Source organism: Rhinolophus ferrumequinum, chromosome 18, assembly GCF_004115265.2.
Source record: "Rhinolophus ferrumequinum isolate MPI-CBG mRhiFer1 chromosome 18, mRhiFer1_v1.p, whole genome shotgun sequence".
Classification (NCBI taxonomy): Eukaryota; Metazoa; Chordata; class Mammalia; order Chiroptera; family Rhinolophidae; genus Rhinolophus; species Rhinolophus ferrumequinum.
Window position 1 is genome coordinate 2,354,115 of NC_046301.1, and position 19,365 is coordinate 2,373,479.

Sequence of the window (19,365 nt, forward strand, 5' to 3'; positions counted from 1 at the left end):
ATCAGGTGGCAGTGCCAGTGCTTTGCTGGGAAAGCCATTGGTGCCCCTCAGTTCATGACTATTCATGGTGACGATCACAGATGTCTCTGCTCGCACTGTGGGCGGCTGGGTGACAGTGTTTTATTCAACATGACTTTATAGATAAAGTGAACGTAGGCGACTTGTTTTAGGATATAATAAAACGAATCCTGATGTGGAGATCCTGTGGGAAATTATACAATAACGTTGCCTACATAACTAATTTTCTTCTTATGAAATCGTGATTCCCACTGCACTTTTAGAGCTACTGAAAGTACTGTGTAACATCACCATTTCCATGTTAATACCTCAGTAAATCACAAAAATGTAACACTTTGTGCAGAAAGTGAGCCATTTCCTTTGGGACCATAAGTTTTCACTTCTAAATTAAAAGTTGCACGAAGAGAATACTGAACATGTCATATGTTGCTTATTGATACTAAGCATACTTTTTTTCTGAAAAGAATCACTCTCTCCAAGTTCAGGGATGCTGCTAGTAACTAACTATTTATCACACTGTCCAATAAATCATTCTTTTTTGGACACCTGTAGGTAAAGCACAGCAGGCTTGGACCACTTTCCACAGGCCCACAAGCGTGTGGGAAGGATGTTTGCATTTCTCTCCTTGCAGAATTATTTCCTGGAATGGTGACAGTTTAACATGAGTGGGGGTGTGAATGGCTTTAAGCCTGGCTATCCAAATCGTGTACTTTGCACCCCTCACACAGGCTGGGATATGTCCTGTGAAGACCTGTGGATTGGTTCTGAGAAGCTACACAACCAGGACTGCTCCCATTGCACAGATATTTAAGCCAAGTCAGAGGCTCCACAGGGTGCATTTACATAAGGCTTTCACACAGGGTGAGGCACAACGGGAGAAAGAAAGTGCAGACGTTCTCAGAGAGGACCGAAAGCTTCCAGGTCCTCGCTCAGGTGTACAGAACGTCTTCATGCCTGAATCTCCACTTATACGTTTGGTCGATCAGAAGAACCATACATCTCACAGAGGTTTATTCCCTGTGTGTCTGCTGTGAAGATCCCCGAGCTTCATTCGCTTACACCTTTCCTCCTTAGCATGCTGTCGAACTATCTGTTACATTAGTCTTCTACAGTTTCCTAACGCTGTGTTTTCTAGGCTGCTAATCATAGTTTCTGTCCCTCCTGAGATAACACCCCTCCTGAGACCAGTATGTGATAGTAAGTCGTCTCCTTCAGTGAAGAGAAATTCAGTTTTCTCTGGGACTCCTGACCCTTTGCCAGTTTTGCCCAAGCCTCTCTAAGTGCATTTTGCCCCCCTTCACTTGTCCAATAAACGTTGGTTCCTGATGAATTGCGGACCTCACAGTTCTGAGTTCCTGTGGATGCTGTCATACGAGTAGGGTCACCCCCAAATCACCTCAGTGTGACTGCGGAGAGCTTCCCACAGCTGCCGGTGGAGCACAGGGCATGCCAGTGTAGGTAGAGTCCTGTGGTCACCTCTCAGCTGGCATGGGCTGCACTTTGTCCTGTATTCCTTACTTTGATGACTGTCCTCCCTCCACAAAACCACGGTCTGTGAGCATTAGGCCACATGAATCTATGACGAATCCAGCACAGAACAGAAGTTGTGTGTCCACATGACCCGGTCAGTCCTTCAGCAATGTGTCTCTAAATAAACTGGTTGAGAAGCACCCACACCTGAGGTGGCTGTCCTCTGGAGGCCAGGATCACGGCGGAGACACCCCCACATCTTGGTGAAAGAAATCTTAGGGATGAAGGATAGTTACCTCATGGAAAGTAGACAGAGGATGTTTGAATGGAAGTTAAACCCGGGTGGGAGGAAGGCAATGGATGCTGACAAGCAAAGCTGGGGACCATCTGGCCACAGCTCTTCCTGCCACATCATTTCTGTGCCGCCTGAGAAGTACCTTTCCTTTCCCTGATCCCTGGACCAGGGGCCCCACCCAGGCAGTCAGTGGGACCCGCCTCCCTGTGTCCTTCCGCTGTGGGGGATCCTAACGCTGCTACCCTGCACAGCCTCGCTGCTCTCTCTCCAGCGTTCCAGCTCTCCCAGGTCCTTCGTGAGAAGGGCGCATACCCACCCCGTGACAGACCACACGCGAGGGCTTTGTCCTACTAATTGGACTCTAACAGGACTTGTTAGCTAACAAATCAATGTATTGTTTTTTGGGGAAAAAAAAACACAAAAAACTTTTGAAACAAGCAACAGGAAACTTCCTGACTTGAAAATACATTTGCTTCCCAACTGCCATTTCTGTGATGAATACCAAAACAGTTACCAGTGCTGCTGAAGGAACTACAACTCTTTTAAGTGGCCTGTTACACTTTCACTTAGAGAAATCTTACTGACGCCAATAGACCCCCCCAAGAGTGGACATGTAAATACTGTGCATCTGAACACAGCTTGGTCCGTGGAGTATTTTTGGGTTATCAATTACCCTATCACTTTTCTTACATTTATTTTTATCAAAATCATAGCCTAGGAGCTTTTGCTTAATTAATTTGCAGGAGATGTTTGTTCTTTACTAATTTGCAAAATACTCATTATAAAGTCAATCAGCCTTATCAGATTTACTTTCCATCATACAGTCTGATTACACACACACACACACCCATGAGAACCACCCATTTCTGAATGAAGCAATGGCTGGGTGTGAGTTAATCTCATTTTCTCACACGATGCTTAAAAAGTTAATTGCTAATCAATATCCTAGAATTAATAATGTTTACCATTTTAATGGCTCTGTTCTGATGAGGATTCAATTTCCTATTGACCAGTGTTTTTAATGCATGTACCCACATTCCCAACTGAAGCTCACTGTGGGGAGAAGAATAAGTCCACTCGTGGGCCACATTTCTGTTGTGTCTCTTCCCAGAGAACTTGTGAGATGCTGTCATCAAGTCCACCATACCTCTGAATGAATCTGTTCAAATTGTTTTTAAAACCTTCTTCGTCTTGTATTCTTCGCCAGTCCCTAATGCCATACAGTCAGTATGCTAGTACAGTCACTTTGATGGTTGTAATTGTAGGCCTGAATTATTGACGAGGATTTGTCAGAAACATATATAGATTCATTAATAGAGAAGGCACTATTTCTCCTTGTCTGCATTTGCTGCCACAATTTGCTAGTAAATGTACCCCGTGGGGCTTGCTTTATGACCTAGAATGGTGTCATGACATCAATGTTTCAGATTAGTTTTTGTTTGTATCACAATTCCCAATTTCTGAATCAATATATCTTTTTTATAACAACAAACTGGGAAACAACACATTTGCATGTACTTGACTTACTTTTCCCAAAAGAAATTTCTCAAGTAATGTATATGCAGTATTTCTAAGGGGAAATTATTAAATTCCAGGTAACTGTATGCATTGGTTTAAGTATAGTTTCGTTCCTATCAAATAAATAAACAAGAGTCCTTTATGAGCTGTTCTTAGTACCATTAGTCAATGATTTTTGACAACATGTAGGGTAGATCAGAATGCACTAATTAAATCTGGGACCAAAACAGTCTCACATCCATCATTTTAAAAAGCCAATCTTATGTAAAATAACAAGATAAATAAGCTTATTAAAATTGGTATTTACAATGAAAATATCATCGATCCTAAAACAGACAGTTGTGGTCCCAGAATCACAACATACCTGGTTAATCACATCTTCTTCTTTATAAATTCATTTACTAATTGGAGAATTTATTCCAGTATAACAACATTGTTGGAGGCAGGGATTATTTGACTCGCATTTGTTTTAGACTTACTTTTGAGCATTCTGAGGGTTTTTTTTTGCAGCCTTTATAAAAATGTTAAGAAAATCTGATTGTCTTGTTAACTTTGAGTAATGTTTGAGCCCCTTTTAAAGGGTATAGTATTGGGCTGTAGTTTGGTGGCTCTGACAGAGCCTTTAAAATCACCATCGATTAAGCTCCAATAGTTTCTGTCTCAACTCACAGTTCCTGGGAAGCGGCCCAGCCCAGCTTTGGCAGGTGCATGGAGCTGGAGACCCAGGCCACTCCCATCACACTGCCCTGCCTTCTCTAGAGTGCTACTCTTATAAGCTGAAAGATGATGCTATCCAGAAATATTACAATGACGGATGAAAGTGACAGAGCTCATGGGGGACGACTGTCAGCCTCTGCCACCGTATCGAGGTGCCACAACTCACGTTGTAACTACTGCCACCGAGAAACTGCTTCTACCATAGAAACCTCACCCCCTCCAGGAGTCCACTACAAACTTCCTCTAATTCAATTCCTAGACCAGGGGAGGTGAACACTATAAAGAAATTTCTGTTGGGTTCAGATGTGTCACAGGTCTTAGCAACAGTGCCAAGACTGCCCTCTAGCTGAAAACAATTGTGAAAATCTATCAGATATTAGAGGCATCTCCAATGTGGAGATACTAATGTGTGTACAACTTGATTATGAAAAATTTACCAACAGTGTAAACTGACTCCAGCCTGCAATGTCTGTGACCTGATATCTTTTAGGCTGTATTCCATTCAGTGTTACAACTATAGACCCGAATCTGTACTACTTAGGAGGTAGTTTGGCTGCTCCAAATATGGCAGAGACATTACCGTGTGGCTCAAATAAGAGAGGACTTTATTTGTCTCTGTGTGACACTTTATGGTCAAGCCCTCCAGGGTCGACATGGAAACCCCCCTATGTACATCCCCAGGTCATTTCGATTCTGCTCTTTTAATGTGACTAGTGGCCTTTGTCCTCACTGTATCAGAGACGCATGACCACCACATCACCTGCAGTCCAGTCCAGAAAGAAGAGGCAAAGTGAGATATAAAGGCCAGTCCTTTCTCTTTAAAGTCATGATGCACAAGCTGCATACATCCCCTCCACTCATGTCACACTGTCCAGAAGTGAGTTGTTTGGCTACAAGACACATATACCCAGCATCTTGGGAACTGGGGAAATGGTCATCATCATTGGGCAGATTTGAGCCCATCCGAATATTATTTTACTATGATAGAAGAAAGAATGGATTTAAGGGGTGAAGGATGGAAAGCAAAGAGTCGTTTTTAGAACAACAGAGAGGTTTTCTCAAAATCACAAGGTTGATAATATTTTTAAAGTATTACTATACGTAGATATATAAAAACAAAACAATGTGCAAGAGAGCTGGAAGACCCAGGAGAGTCATCTCAGATTAAGAAACTCTAGTCTAGAGCAATACGAAGACGGTCTGCTGCAGCCCCGCGCTATGTAGTCTCACAATTTGCTGGCACACAAGCACCAGGAATTACACACAATTGACAGACCCCTAACTGCCTACATAACCTACACTTCTAGATTAAACCTGGTTTAGAGGAACATAGATGAGTATAATACACCACAAATTTTCAATGACTTACATCAAAAGTGATGACAAATGTGTAGTCATGGTGATGGTCTGGGAAAGAACAGGTTCAGTGACACTGGGCCACTTGCACATGTTACTCTCTCTCGTATAGTTTCCCTCATGTTTGCCATATTTACAGTAGAACTGTTGCAAGAGGACTTTTCTCAGATTATTACATTACAAAAGCTATATATACCACATTAGTATACATAGTGATTATGGATTTGGGCCAGATGTATGAGATACCGTTGTTTGGTTTTATACTTCAACCTACTGAATGAAGCCTATCATCTAGAATTTTAAAAAGAATATATGTTTCATGCTTTGAAATACACGACAGGTTAAGAATTCTAACAATAACATTTCAAAGGACATGTAACACCACAAGGACAAGAAGCATATGATTTCACTCACATGTGGGACCCAAAATGAAAAGCAACAAGTGAAAAAAACAAAGAACCTACAGACACAGGCAACAGAATGGTGGTCACCAGAGGTAAAGTGCGGGGGGGATGAAGAGGGTAAAGGGGGTCAAGTTCATGGTGACGGAAGGAGACTGGACCTCGTTGGTGAGCATCCCACAGCGTGTACCAACATCCTAGAATACAGTTGTACACCTGAAATTTACATGTGATTAACCAATGTTACCCTGATTAATCCGATTAAGTAAAAAACAGTTAAGAATGTGTAATAAAAAAAAAATGCCTTCACATCTCAGTGGCTTAACAGAGTTTCATTTCTCATCTACGTCATGGCCCAGAGCTCTGACTGAAGCGCCTGATGGGTCTCGCCGTTCTTGGACTCTTGCCGACACGAGCTCTAGCCGCCAGCCCACGTTTCAGGCACATGTGCTGGGCGTCCAGCACCCAGTTGCTTCTTCAGTCCCTCCAATTATGTGGATGCCTGAGATCCCTGTATTAAATCTCTTCTTAATTAACATATTTGGAACAGCTTCCATTTCCTGAAATGAGATATGTGGATGACCTTTGAGGGTTGAAGTAATTTCATCTGCATAATAAAAGCACAGGGAATGTCTTTAATTAAAGAATTGGCTGCTTTACTCAGGCCAGTGATCTATTTAACAAAATATTAATATATCTGAAGAGCGATCGGATGGTCAGATGAAGAATGGTCAAACTGGAACACAGAGTTAATACCGTGTTTCCTCGAAAATAAGGCCTGGCCGGACAATCAGCTCTAATCCGTCCTTTGGAACAAAAATTAACATAAGACCCAGTATTATATTGTATTATATTATATTATATCATATAACCGGTCTTCTACTAAAATAAGACAGGGTCTTATATTAATTTTTGCTCCAAAAGACGCATTAGAGCTGATTGTCCAGCTAGGTTTTATTTTCGGGGAAACACGGTAGGATCCAGAAAATAAAAGTATGGACTGAATGTTGAATCATTGTTTTGAAAGCATAGAGTTGGCAGCTGAGTTTTGTTCTCAGTGAAGACACACAAATACGTCCGGGAGCCCCATGGCGTCTCTCTGATTCCATGTTTCCTGGACAAGCAACCACAGCAGCTGCTGGTCAGCTGCCTGGGTCCTGGGACAGCCGTGAGCTGCGTAAGTGACTCGAGCCTTCCCGGTGTTGGAAGGCACGGCGCTTTTTTCACAGACTGATGGTTTAAGTTTGGGTTAGTACGTTGGTCTCCTAGAGTCAGTTAGTATCCGTGTAGTGATGGATAACAAACGTCTGACCATCGGGGATGTAAGTGTGACACACCAGTGTGAGGCCGTCCAGTAATCTCTTGGGCAGCCATACACCTGGGCGTCTAGGGTCAGCCTCCACCACACGGCGGCGCTTTTCCAACACTAACCGGGGATCCGTGACTTGGGATGAGCAAAGACACCAGGATTACTCACTTCAGAAGGTTGTTCAGGCGCCATCCTCCTTCCAAAGAACAGTCAGGAAGCAAGCGACGGAGCCTGCCAGCGGCGCCATACGAGAGTCAAAAGACGACAAATAGGCTCATGCTCCGTTATCTTCGCATTTGTACCATGCGGCGTGGTATCATTGCGTTACAAAAATGACCACAAATGTATCACCCTAAAACAGCAAATCCATGATCTGTTCTGTGGGCCAGAGTCCGGGCAGGGTCGTTTGGGTCTCTGCTGAGTGCCAGGAGGCTGCTGTCAACTGTTGGCAGTTGGCCCTTGTCACTGGGGCACCCACACGAACCCGCTGGCTGTGGGAGTTCGGGTCCGGCCCGTGGTCCTGCCGGCCGTGGGGCAGGGCGGGCGCGCGGCCGTGAGAAGCCACCCTCCGGTCCCCAGGCCTCCCAGGCCAGCAGGGCGCCACCCCGGACCGCTTCCTCTGACGCCAGCCGAAGAAAACACCCCGCTTTGATCACCCTCTCCACCAAAAAGTGTCCCTTTGTCAAGGCGTATGTAACCGCAGGAGAAACGGCTCATTGTGGTCACAGGCCCTGCCTCTGCAAGGGGAACAGAGGAGACAGAAATCCAGGGGTTTCTAAGGCTCCTGCCCACAGAGAATCGCATACAGAGTTCTTACTCGTGTTTTCTTCCTTTCTAGTCATTCCCATGGCCTAATGTGCGTGGGTACACGAGATCTGGACTGCAGAGTGCACGTGAGAGGCTCCAAGGCGCGACCCTGTAGCTGCCCTCAGGCTGAGCCAGGCGGGCACCCCGACGTCACCCCGCTCAGACACAGAGGGGACTGGCCTCACCGAGGACGTCACACGTTCAGCTCTTGCTCCGCGAAAGGTACGCATTTTACCAGGAAGAAATATGCCCCAGGAAGAGGCCACAAAACAAAAACAGACCTGCCATGCTGGCCTTAACAAAGCATCAAACCAAGCCTGACAAGATTAAGAGGACCCAGTAATATCTAAACAGCCCACAGAACACACGTCAACATCCTGTCCAGTGGGGGCCAGCGAATTCATCCCGTAAAGGGTCAGTGAGTACATAGTTAAGGCCTTTACTGGGACTGCTGACCTCTGCCATTGCAGCATGAAAGCCGTCAGAAACAGCTTTCAATGTGCAAGCATAAACCCAACCAATGGCAGTCAATAGAAGAGAACTGCGCAGTTTAACTAAAAGGAAAATATTTTCAGACCAGATTAAAATGTCGTAGGTCGTAACCATAGGAAGGCTTAGGGCGCTCTGGTTACTTACAGACACAGAGGGCTCCAAGGGCAGGACATCCAAAGGGGACATGGGACCGTGGTTCCCCGAAAATAAGACTTAGCCAGACAATCAGCTCTAATGTGTCTTTTGGAGCAAAAAGTAATATGACCTGGTATTCATATTGCATTACTTTATATTATATTATATTATATTATATTATATTACATTAATTATATTATAATATAAAGACCCGGTCTTACTTTACTATATTTAAAATTAATTTTTGCTCCATAAGACGCATTAGAGCTGATTGTCCGGCTAGGTATTATTTTCAGGGAAACATGGTAGAGTGATTAAAGACAAATGCATCAAGAAGACGTAATAATCATAAATGTTTATACACTTCGTCCCAGCACTTTAGGATACACAACGCAAACACTGACAGAAGGGAAAGAGAAATCCTATTTTGAGATTGTCACTCTTCTCTCCTTATATAACTCCCATCTTTCATCTCACAGCAGAAAATCCTGAAATGAGTACTAAGTATCTTCTGTTTCTGCCTGTGCCGCTCGTTTCTCCACGGACCCACGTGATCAGGCTGCCGCCCCTGTCATTCGGCCTCCACTATGCGTGTCAGCATCACCACAGGCTCACGTTGCTCATCCAATAGTCATTCGTTCGCCTTCGTTCTCTAGTCCCATTGGCCACATTGAACTCTGCTGACCACTCCTTCTTCTTGAAGTGTCTTCTTACTTTGGCCTCCAGGTTACCTAAGGGTCCTGGCAACCACACTGCCTGCTTCTCCTCATTCCCCTCTGTTAGGATTCTACATAAGAAAGAGTCCCAGAAATCAGCCCCTAGGCCTTTCTTCATCTGCTGTGCTGGCTGCATAATCCTGCTCCATGTCATTAAATAGCATTTCCTCTCTGAGAATCTCCAAAGTCATCGTACAGCTCAGATCTCCCCATGATCGTCCTGCCTGACTCCATTTCACTGGTTAACAGACGTCTCACAGTGAAATCTGGCCCTTCCCAAAACAAAAACAAACAACCTGTTCCTTCCTATTGTTCCGATTACTGAACTTTGTATTTCCACAAAAAGCCTGCATGTTATCATTGGCTTCTCCATTTCTAATACCTTTCACATGCGATCCGCTAGCAAATCCAGTTGGAAATGAACTGAATTAGACCAGTTTTTAGTCGCTTTATTGCTTATCCCAGCAGGACACCACCATCTCCATCATTTTTTATTTATTTATTTTTCCTTCTTCAGTAGCTTTCTAGTATGCACCCTGCTTTCATTCTTGTCCCCAGGCCTACCCAAGCTGTTTTCCAAATTTCATGAGTGCTACTTTCTTAGTACATAAAGCAAGTCACCTCCTCAGGATCTTGGCCAAGAATCGCTCCCGCCGCCCTGTAAAAATACTGCATCTCGTACCATTTTATGTCCCCTTACTCCCTTTCTTCTTGTTCTTGGCACTTTTTATCACCTGATGTATTATATATATATTATATGTTATATATGTATATATTTTATATATATATTATTTTCTATCTTTCCCCACATGAATATGGCAGCTTGAAAGTGAAAATTTGTTTTATGCACTTTGCTTTCCCAATATCTAAAACAGAACATAGCAAACGACTGGCTGCTTAATAAATAACAACTAAGTATAAAAATAGTTGTTGTGGCTGCAGCTTAGAAAAAAGACAAGAATAGTAGGTGCTGAAGGGGCAAGTATGAGCAGGGACAAAAAACGAGAAACCATGACAGAACTTGAAGCCCAGAAGTGACTGAAATAATTACTTTGAAGTGGAAAGAATGGGTTTTCAGGAGCACAAGGATGGAGAAAAGTTAAGACCCTATAGGAACAGCTTAGTTAAGAGATTTCTTTGACCTGGGTTAATATATCAACAGCAGATTCTGGCTTTCGCATCTAAGTGGTAATGTTGGCATGCACTGAACACAGAAGCTCTTGGCCATGAAATGTCCATACAGCTCCTATGAATTTGTAAAAGGAAAATAATGAGTGCATTTATATATTGATGCCATTTGATCTCCAACACAAATGTCAAGTTGTGAAAATGCAAAATATTCTCGATATTGTCACTATTATGGCATTTGTATAATAAAAGAGATGAAAATAAATACTTGCACTGGTTTGAATATGTACAATAGTTTTTCAGAATTTGATTTTTTAAAAACCTAATAGAATTGTTCGTCTCTGTGCAACGAGATGCCTGAGGAACAGAAGTGGGAGTGAGACTTTCTATGGTATACAACTGTGTAACCTTTGAAGTTTGAAACCTGAAGTTTTACCTATGTAAAATATAAGAACATGAGATTAAAACATAAAAATTATAAACTGAGAAAAATAGTAAAAGCGCTTGCCATGTTTTTGCCATTTAGTTGCAATTTGTTTTAGAGAAGTGATTTTGAATGTTTGAGGCAATATGTGGTTGTATATCCTAGTTTGGGATGGAAAGGAAGACACAATTATATTTTTTAAAGTATATATATTGTGTATTACAAAGTATAATTTTCTAAATTACAGTATCTTCCAATGAGTGTCTTGTCAGTTACGGATGCAAAATATTATTTTAGGTAAAGAGGAATTGTAGTAAGTTGTCTTATAAATCTGTAGAGATAAAATATAAATCAGTTTCCAAGGGAAAGTCAGCATTAACAGAATTTTCATAAAGGACGTACTGTAGTGATCATTAACATGTTTTGTTACTGAATAATGTCTGTGAGCAAAGTAGGCACCGTTTTTCTTATGAATAAGTTACACTATGAATAATTTAATAATTACTCATTATTAAGTGATAGACAGTAATTAATTTGTTACTAAGTCAGAACATAAGTAAGTTTGCAAATACTGAATGTAAAACGAAGATACGGCTTCATGCAGTGTATCTTTAAGCTATTGCTTCTGAATTCAGAAAAACTTATAGTTTAGACTACAGTCCTTAATTTTACTACAAGAATGTGTTTCCCATTTGCCATGCGGTAACAAAAAAAAAAAGAAAAAGTTGATCTATTTTCTTCATAGAGTGGTTATGAGACTCATTTTTGGTAACATGTAAAATATATCTTAAAATTATATAACATTATCAATAATAATTAAAATAAAGCATGGTATATCTATCACCAAGATTTTTTTATATATTTAAAAGACAAATTGGTTCTATAAAATATTTAAATATAAGAAAAATCTCAAATTTTACTACTCTTGATTTAATTTCCAAATTCGGTAGTTAAATGATGGAAGATTTTTTAAATCTAGTTAGAAGCGAAAAGAAAGTTAATATATTTAATATATGAAAACATTTCTGGAAAATATACAATTTATCCTAATAGCCATGCACATGGAAAGTTCTTTTTTGTGGGCAATTGGCTATTGGTAATCAAAGGGCGAGCTGGCATCCAGATGTGCTGGTTAATGAAAACACTTCATAAGCCAGTTGTACATAATCAGATCGCATGAATATATTACGATGGTTTCAATATTTCTAGCGGGATGTGGCTTTGATTGATGGAATCCTCACAGTATTGTGGGAGTTTATGTCTAGTTGGAAACAGTCTGGCCAGCTCCTACAGTAGCAGATGCCCTATTTGCATAGGGAGGATGTTATCTGTGGGCTTGTATTTTTGGCTGCCTCTAGATTTATGACACCGATTCATTTTTTGCACAGATGGAAGAAAACTTGACAATGTGAAAAGACAATCAATTTCTCTTTTAAAAATTGTTACAATGACTCTGATTCAAATTGCATATATGTGAATTTGATTATTTCATTCATGAACATATAGAAGACAATATATTTTCAGTCACTTTAAGATCTCTTATGGTAATGTTAACAATTGAACTTGAGGCTGATGCACGCAAGTAAGAGGAAACAGTATTCATATTAACAAATAAATGTATTTATTCTAATTTTGAGGGTGAGTCATTTATAACACTGGTTGAAAATCAAATAAATGGCTTATATTTTCAGAAAAAATATATTCTTTGCTTACATACCATATTAATTTTTAAATAAGTGGCCAACTTTTATAGAAAATATATTTTATACTATACTATATTATACAACATTGTATGCTTTTGATATCTTGTTTCTTATTCTAAAATTTTCCTCAGTTTGCATAATATGCTGAGAATACTTAGAGATTACATATAGGATTTTCCTGTGGTTTTAAATACTACCTGACATAAAATAGATACTATTTTAAAATAATTTGAAGTCAGTATAAAGGATGGCATATTTCATAACTTTAATAAAATGTTTCTTCCTAAATAGTACAATTTTTTGTGATAAGAATACCTTACAAGAGGAAAAAAAACTTATAAAAGGAAACTTATAGTTTCAAATAGACTGTGTAATTGATCTCATGATTTTTCCATTATATGTATATACAGAGGGTGTCAAAAAAAACTGTATACACATTTTAAGAAAAGAAAAAACTACTAAAATTGTAATAATTATATACCGATAACAAAAGATGAATACAAGTCACATTTGACTTCTGCAATTACAAGAGGTGCTCAAAGTGGTTACCATCAGCGTCCAGACACTTCTGATTACGGTAAACTACTGCTTGAGAAACAATGACCAAAGTGTCTACTTGTATGTTTTTTAGCACCCTTGGTATGTGTGTGTGTGTAATAAATATACAAGTAGAATTAATTAACTTTATTTTCTTCAAAGAGTTTAGAGTCTAAGTGACAGAGATGGATGTAATATTTGTGTGTGTGTAGTGGTGGATGACAGGCAGATTGACGGGGCTACATATACTTTCTAGAAAAAGGAAAAAGGGAATGTGACCCAGTACATATGGGCAGTGACAATGAAGGGCACAGAAGAGAAAACATGGTCAATAACGAAACTGTACAGTAGCTATATGGTTATTGATAAAGCTGCAAAGGGAAACAACTAAGACAGATCCAGACAGGTGTCCATTTCTATGGATGAAGGAAAAGATGCTGTACTTTATCTTGTGAGTATATAATTACTTAGTGAAGAGATAAAATAATAAGACTCATTTCTTTCAAAAGATTACTCTGGTAGCTAGATGGGTAATGAATTTGATGAGTTAAGACTCAAGCAGGAAGAACAGATGGAAAATGGTGCCATTATGGAGGAATGTTATGGAGTTCTGAACAAGTCGTCATAGAGGTAGAAACATGGAATAATCTGAGAAGTATTTATGAAAGTATGTCAAAACTTCTTATAACTAACCTCTTAAAATTAAAATATCAATATACATAATATGATCCAAACAAAATCAATTATAATTTTGAGAGATAAAGAGATATACCCATATTACATGTAGACAGATGATAGATATAGATATGGATACACACACACACACACACAAAGAGAACTGAAAATTAATATTAACGAAAATAGAGGACTTTCAATATAAACTTGGCCAGGTTTAGGGTTAAACAGAGGAATAGTTTATTCAGAGTTATTGCTGAAGCCTAAACACAGCTCCATTTTTATCTTATTTGGAGATTTTGTAATGTCTGAGGCACTTCTAAATTTATTCTACATTATAAGTAACTGATGGAAAGAGAACTGACTGACTTGTTTTTTTTTTAACAAACCAGAAATCTCACTGAGGTTTTTTACTTTATGTGAGTGGCAAAGGTTAAATTGTAGATGGTTTTTTTCTGTCTGACTTATTTCGCTTAGCATAATACCAAGATCCATCCAAGAGTTGAGAACCACACCACTTCACTCAAATATGGGATACAAAACTGAAAACAACAAATGAACAAACCAAAGAAGCAAAAACTCACAGATACAGACACCAGTTTAGTGGTTACCAGAGGGTAAGAGGGGATGGGGATGGTAGATGAGGGTAAACAGGGTCAAATATATGGTGATGGAAGGAGAAGAACTGACTCTGGGTGGTGAACACATAATGCAACATATAGATGATGCATTATTTAAAAAAATGTAGATGGGAACTTTGGGAGTTCATGTTTTTTTATATAATATGAGGTGATCACAGCTCTGTGCAACTCAGAACTCACACTATACCCATGCTAACCCCGTTTTGTTATATTCATTTCAGACATGTTTGTCTACATGTAAGTGTCTATATACAGGTAAAATAAAAATGTATATAATTCTGTGGGAAAGAAAAACAAACAAACAAAAAAACCTCTGTGGAACAACTTAACAGAAAGAGGATCCTTATATACTGTCAGTGTTTGGCAGGAAAATAGAATAGAGACAGTATCTACAACTAACGATGGAGAATTAAATGCTAATTTTGAAACTGTGGAGGAGGGTCTGAAATGTTGTCTCATAGGGTACATGGGTTCCCTATCCCCAATCCCCAAAGGAGAGCCAAATGTTCGCCAACGAGTTTCCCCAAAGAAAAGACCCCAAATGCCGAGGTCCAGAGCTCACACAGGGACATCTGCCCACCGTGCCCTCCAAAGGGCAAGCCTTCAGCACACAGAGTTCTCTGACAGACAGACAGGAGGCACTGTTGGATGGAAGCAGATGTTTTCAGGATGGGAAGGGGAGCATTTTACATTTCCAAGTCATTCTGTGGGTCTCTATCTTGAAGATATCTTAGTGACACCATCTCTACTTAGTGACCCTATCTACTTAGAGGTATTATGTCTAGTTTCCAAAGTTGCCTGCCTGCTATGCAAACATTTGTTCAATGCTGTTTCCTCAGGTCTAGAAGGCAGGAGCATAAGAAATCCAAGAACTGCCCCCTAATACAACCAAAGTCTATTTTTTTATTTATGTATGAATTATTATAATATATTCCAAAATTCAGAAAAATAATATAATGAACACCAATGAATACATATTCCTTTTTTTCATTTAATTTCAATATGTTCCCATAGTTGACATCTTTTATTCACTGCGGTAAACAGAATCATGGCCACCCCAAAGATGTCCACATTTTAATTTGTCAGATCTGTGAGAAAGTTCTCTGATGTGGCAAAAGGAACTTTGCAAATGAGATTTAGTTAAAGACCGTGAAGTGGAGCGATTCTCCTGGATAATCTGAGTGGTCCAATGTAACAAGAGTCCTTGTAAGAGAGAAGCAGAAGGGTCAATGCCAGAGACAGACTGGAAGGTGCTACCCTCGGGCTTTGAGGATGAAGGAAGAGGCCACGAGCCAGGGAATTCAGGTGGCTTGGAGAAGCAGGAAAAGGCAGGGAGCAGATTCTCTCCAGGCCTCCAGGGGAATGAAGCCCTGTGACCCCTTGATTTCAGCCCAGTGATACTCACTTAAGATTTCTGACTTTCATGGAAACAATCAAAGCGTCCTTCGACACATGATTGAATAAAGAAGTTGTGATATATATATATATATATATATATATATATATATATATACACACACACACACAATGTAATGCTATTCTACCATAAGAAAAGATGAAATAGTGCCATTTGTGACAACATAGATGGATCCTGAGATTATAATGCTAAGCGAAGTAAGTCGGACAGAAAAACTAGAGAACCATATGATTTCACTGATGTATGGTATATAAAACTGAAAACAACAAAAGGACAAGAAAAACAAATGAAGAAACAAAATTCATAGATACAGACAATAGTTTAGTGGTTACCAGAGGGTAAGGGTCAAGGTGGGTGGCAGATGAGGGTAAAGGGGATCAAATATATGGTGATGGAAAGAGAACTGACTCTGGGTGGTGAACACACAATGGGATATATAGATGATGTATTACAGAATTGTACACCTGAAATCTATGTAACTTTGCTAACAATTGTCACCCCAATAACCTTTAATTAAAAAAAAAAAAAAGATTTCTGACTTTCATTCTGGGATCCCCTAACCATTACATTTTTTGTTTGTTTTTTGTCTTTTAGTTTTCATACATTAAGGTTTACTCTTTGTGCTGTAAAATTCTATGGGTTTTGAATTATATATATATATATATATATATATAATTCAAAACCCATAGAATATATATATATATATATATATAGTGTTTATTACGTAATAGTGAATAAAATAATATATTGAATAAAATAATATATAATTTTATTCACTATTATGTAACAAACACAATAATGTTATTGTCTTAAAAATTCCGTGCTTCATTGAATCACCTCACCCCCAATGCCAACCCCAACCCCAGACCAATGGCAACCACTAATCTGTTTACATCTCTATATTTTTGACTTTTCATGTATTTTATACAATTGAAAATATATAGTATGTAGTTTTCTTAGACTAGCTTCTTTCACTTAAAAATATAAAGAAAAAAGTAAAGAATAGTTACAGGTTAATTGTCACTGAGGGTATGATCAGTATCTGTACTTATGTATTCCTGTTGACATAAACGTGTCATGCTTTGATACCCAATTTTTCTAAATAGTTTTCTAAATAGTAGTAGTGGAAGGTGAATGAAAATAAGACTTAAACCACATCATGTTTGAACATTTTTTTTTTCTCAGTTAAGGTTGGCAGTAGTTGACATTATCTAAATGAGAACTTAAAAATGTGATGCAATTTACATCAGTACAAGCTTAATTTTAAGATCATTTTGAACTGGATCTAAACCATCTGGGGAGAAATTCCTTCAGGGAAAATAAAGAACACTTTGTAGCGTGCTTCTATTTGGTACCATTAGCAGACGGGTTAATCACACCTGTTCTTCAACATTACCTGGCCATATGTTCCTACAGATGAAACATTATCACTTGTTGGGTGCACAATTCCATTAACGTCGACCATCCTTGTCACAAATAAAATATTCTTCAGTGATACCTCCTTCCAAATACAGGAATTTCTATATTGATTAAAGGTTTATGCACTGATTCATCCCAATCCTGACTTTCCCATCTCCATCCTTTCTGTTGTCCTCTGAAGACCCATTCTATGGTGACCAAAATAAAATCTATCCTGCACCCTACATTCCTCACAGAATCCACCCCAATTTTATTTTTTTGCCTTAGAAACACCCCCCTTTCCCAAGGACATCCACTTATTATAGTGTTTATTTTCTCCTAACTTCCGAGGATCTTTGTTCAAACTCCCATGTCGTCTGTACATGGCATTTAAAAAGAACTTCACTCTTTTTCTAATCTCCTAGTCACTTTGTCAGTCCATATTTTCACTGAATTCTTGGCTTCCGTTTCATTGTCTTTCTATCTATTCTACTCTCTTTCTCTCTCTCCCTTCCATCTTTTTCTCTCTCCCTCTCTACACACACATGCACACAAAATAAAAAGTTGTAGTTTTTATATGGGTAAGTAATACATTTTAAATTCAATATTATTTTCTCAAAGAATGCACATTTTAAGATCAAAATTTACAAGTAACAGTCTATGCTTATAGGAAAAGAAATGGATGATAGCAAATGTTTTTGCTATATTCTGACATTGTTCCCTAAACTTTTGTGACCACACTTTCTTTAGCACGTAGGATTAGTGACTCAAAAAGAGAAATCTTGGGAGATAATTCAAGAACAGTCAGTCATTTACAAATCACCTAAGAGACACTGACTTTGTTTGAATAGATTTAGTCTAGTGAAGAGGAAGACATGCAAATGAAGAAGTAAAACACAGTGTGACTTTTGCTCTAATGGATATAAGAATGTGGTGTAAGTCCACTAGTTGTCACCTTTGGCTGCACAAAGTTATCCCATCTTTCAAAATGTCTTGGTTGATCCCTCCTATACTGATGTCTAAGATACAGGAGAAGATGAGTGACTGAAGACGGTAATGGGCGTGATCAGCATTTACTCCAAGCCCAACCTGGGGCTGCACCTGCGAATCACCTGACTGAGGCTGGAACGTTTGCTTCTCTGCATCTGAGCCACCTCCATCAGAGGGCTGTCTTCAGTGGGTCAATTTCTATGTGTATTATTTCAGACCCAGCATTCGGAGAGAAATTTCACGGGTTGGCCACAAGTTCATTATTTTTTTCTCTTCATTTGGATAAGGCTGAATTTATATACGTATTTATTTAATGTATGCATATGTTTTATACTAAATATAGATAAATAAGTATATCTGGGTCTTCTCAGAGCATTCTAAAAGTCTGATATTGTTTATTGATCCTACTGAATATTCAACCTGTACCATCCGAGTAAGCGTTTTGAGCCACCAGAGTTTCTTTAAAACAAATATGCTTACATATTTCTCTGAAAAGGTCCCAAAAGAGATGCATAAATGCACCCGACACAGAATTTCATGTTCATTGAGGGTTCGGGAAAGCCATGCACTCATCTGTAGCATCCTTCGATCCAGACGAAGTTCCAGCCTCTCCATTCTACTTCCGTGTCACCTACAGTAACAGACGTCCTCCACTTTCTTGCTGTTGCTTCACTATTTGAATCTGGCATACGACTTCTGATCACGCACCACAGGGCCATGTCCATAAGGCGGGGTCTGGAGAACTCCCCACATAAGGCAGCCCTGTCCCCACCTGACCTTGCTTTTCTTGTACAATTACTGTAAGCCCAGTGTTTCTCGCGTTAAAAAAAGCAAGAGACAGTTAGTGACTTAAAATCTTGCTGAATTTTAAGTCCTACCAGAACACAACCTAGGCTTTCCGTCACAGCTGGAAGAGCTGGGCAGTGATGTTTGATTTCAGGACTGACATCTACCATTTTCAAGATCCAAAAAGAAAAGCATTTCTTATAAAGCTGCATGCTTGTGAAAGTTTCATAAGAATTTGTTTTCCTTCCTTCCTTCCTCCCTTCCTTTCACAGCTTTAATCGGTGACTTTCCAGGGTGCAGCACTGACTCGGTCCTCTGGAAAGCAGCCATCCTTCTACCAGTAACAGCTCCAACTTCAGTGTAGTCTCCCCGTGGTTAGTTTGGTGCTTCTTAGTGCTCCTGTGACAGTCATCACATCTCCGCTGTGTTTGA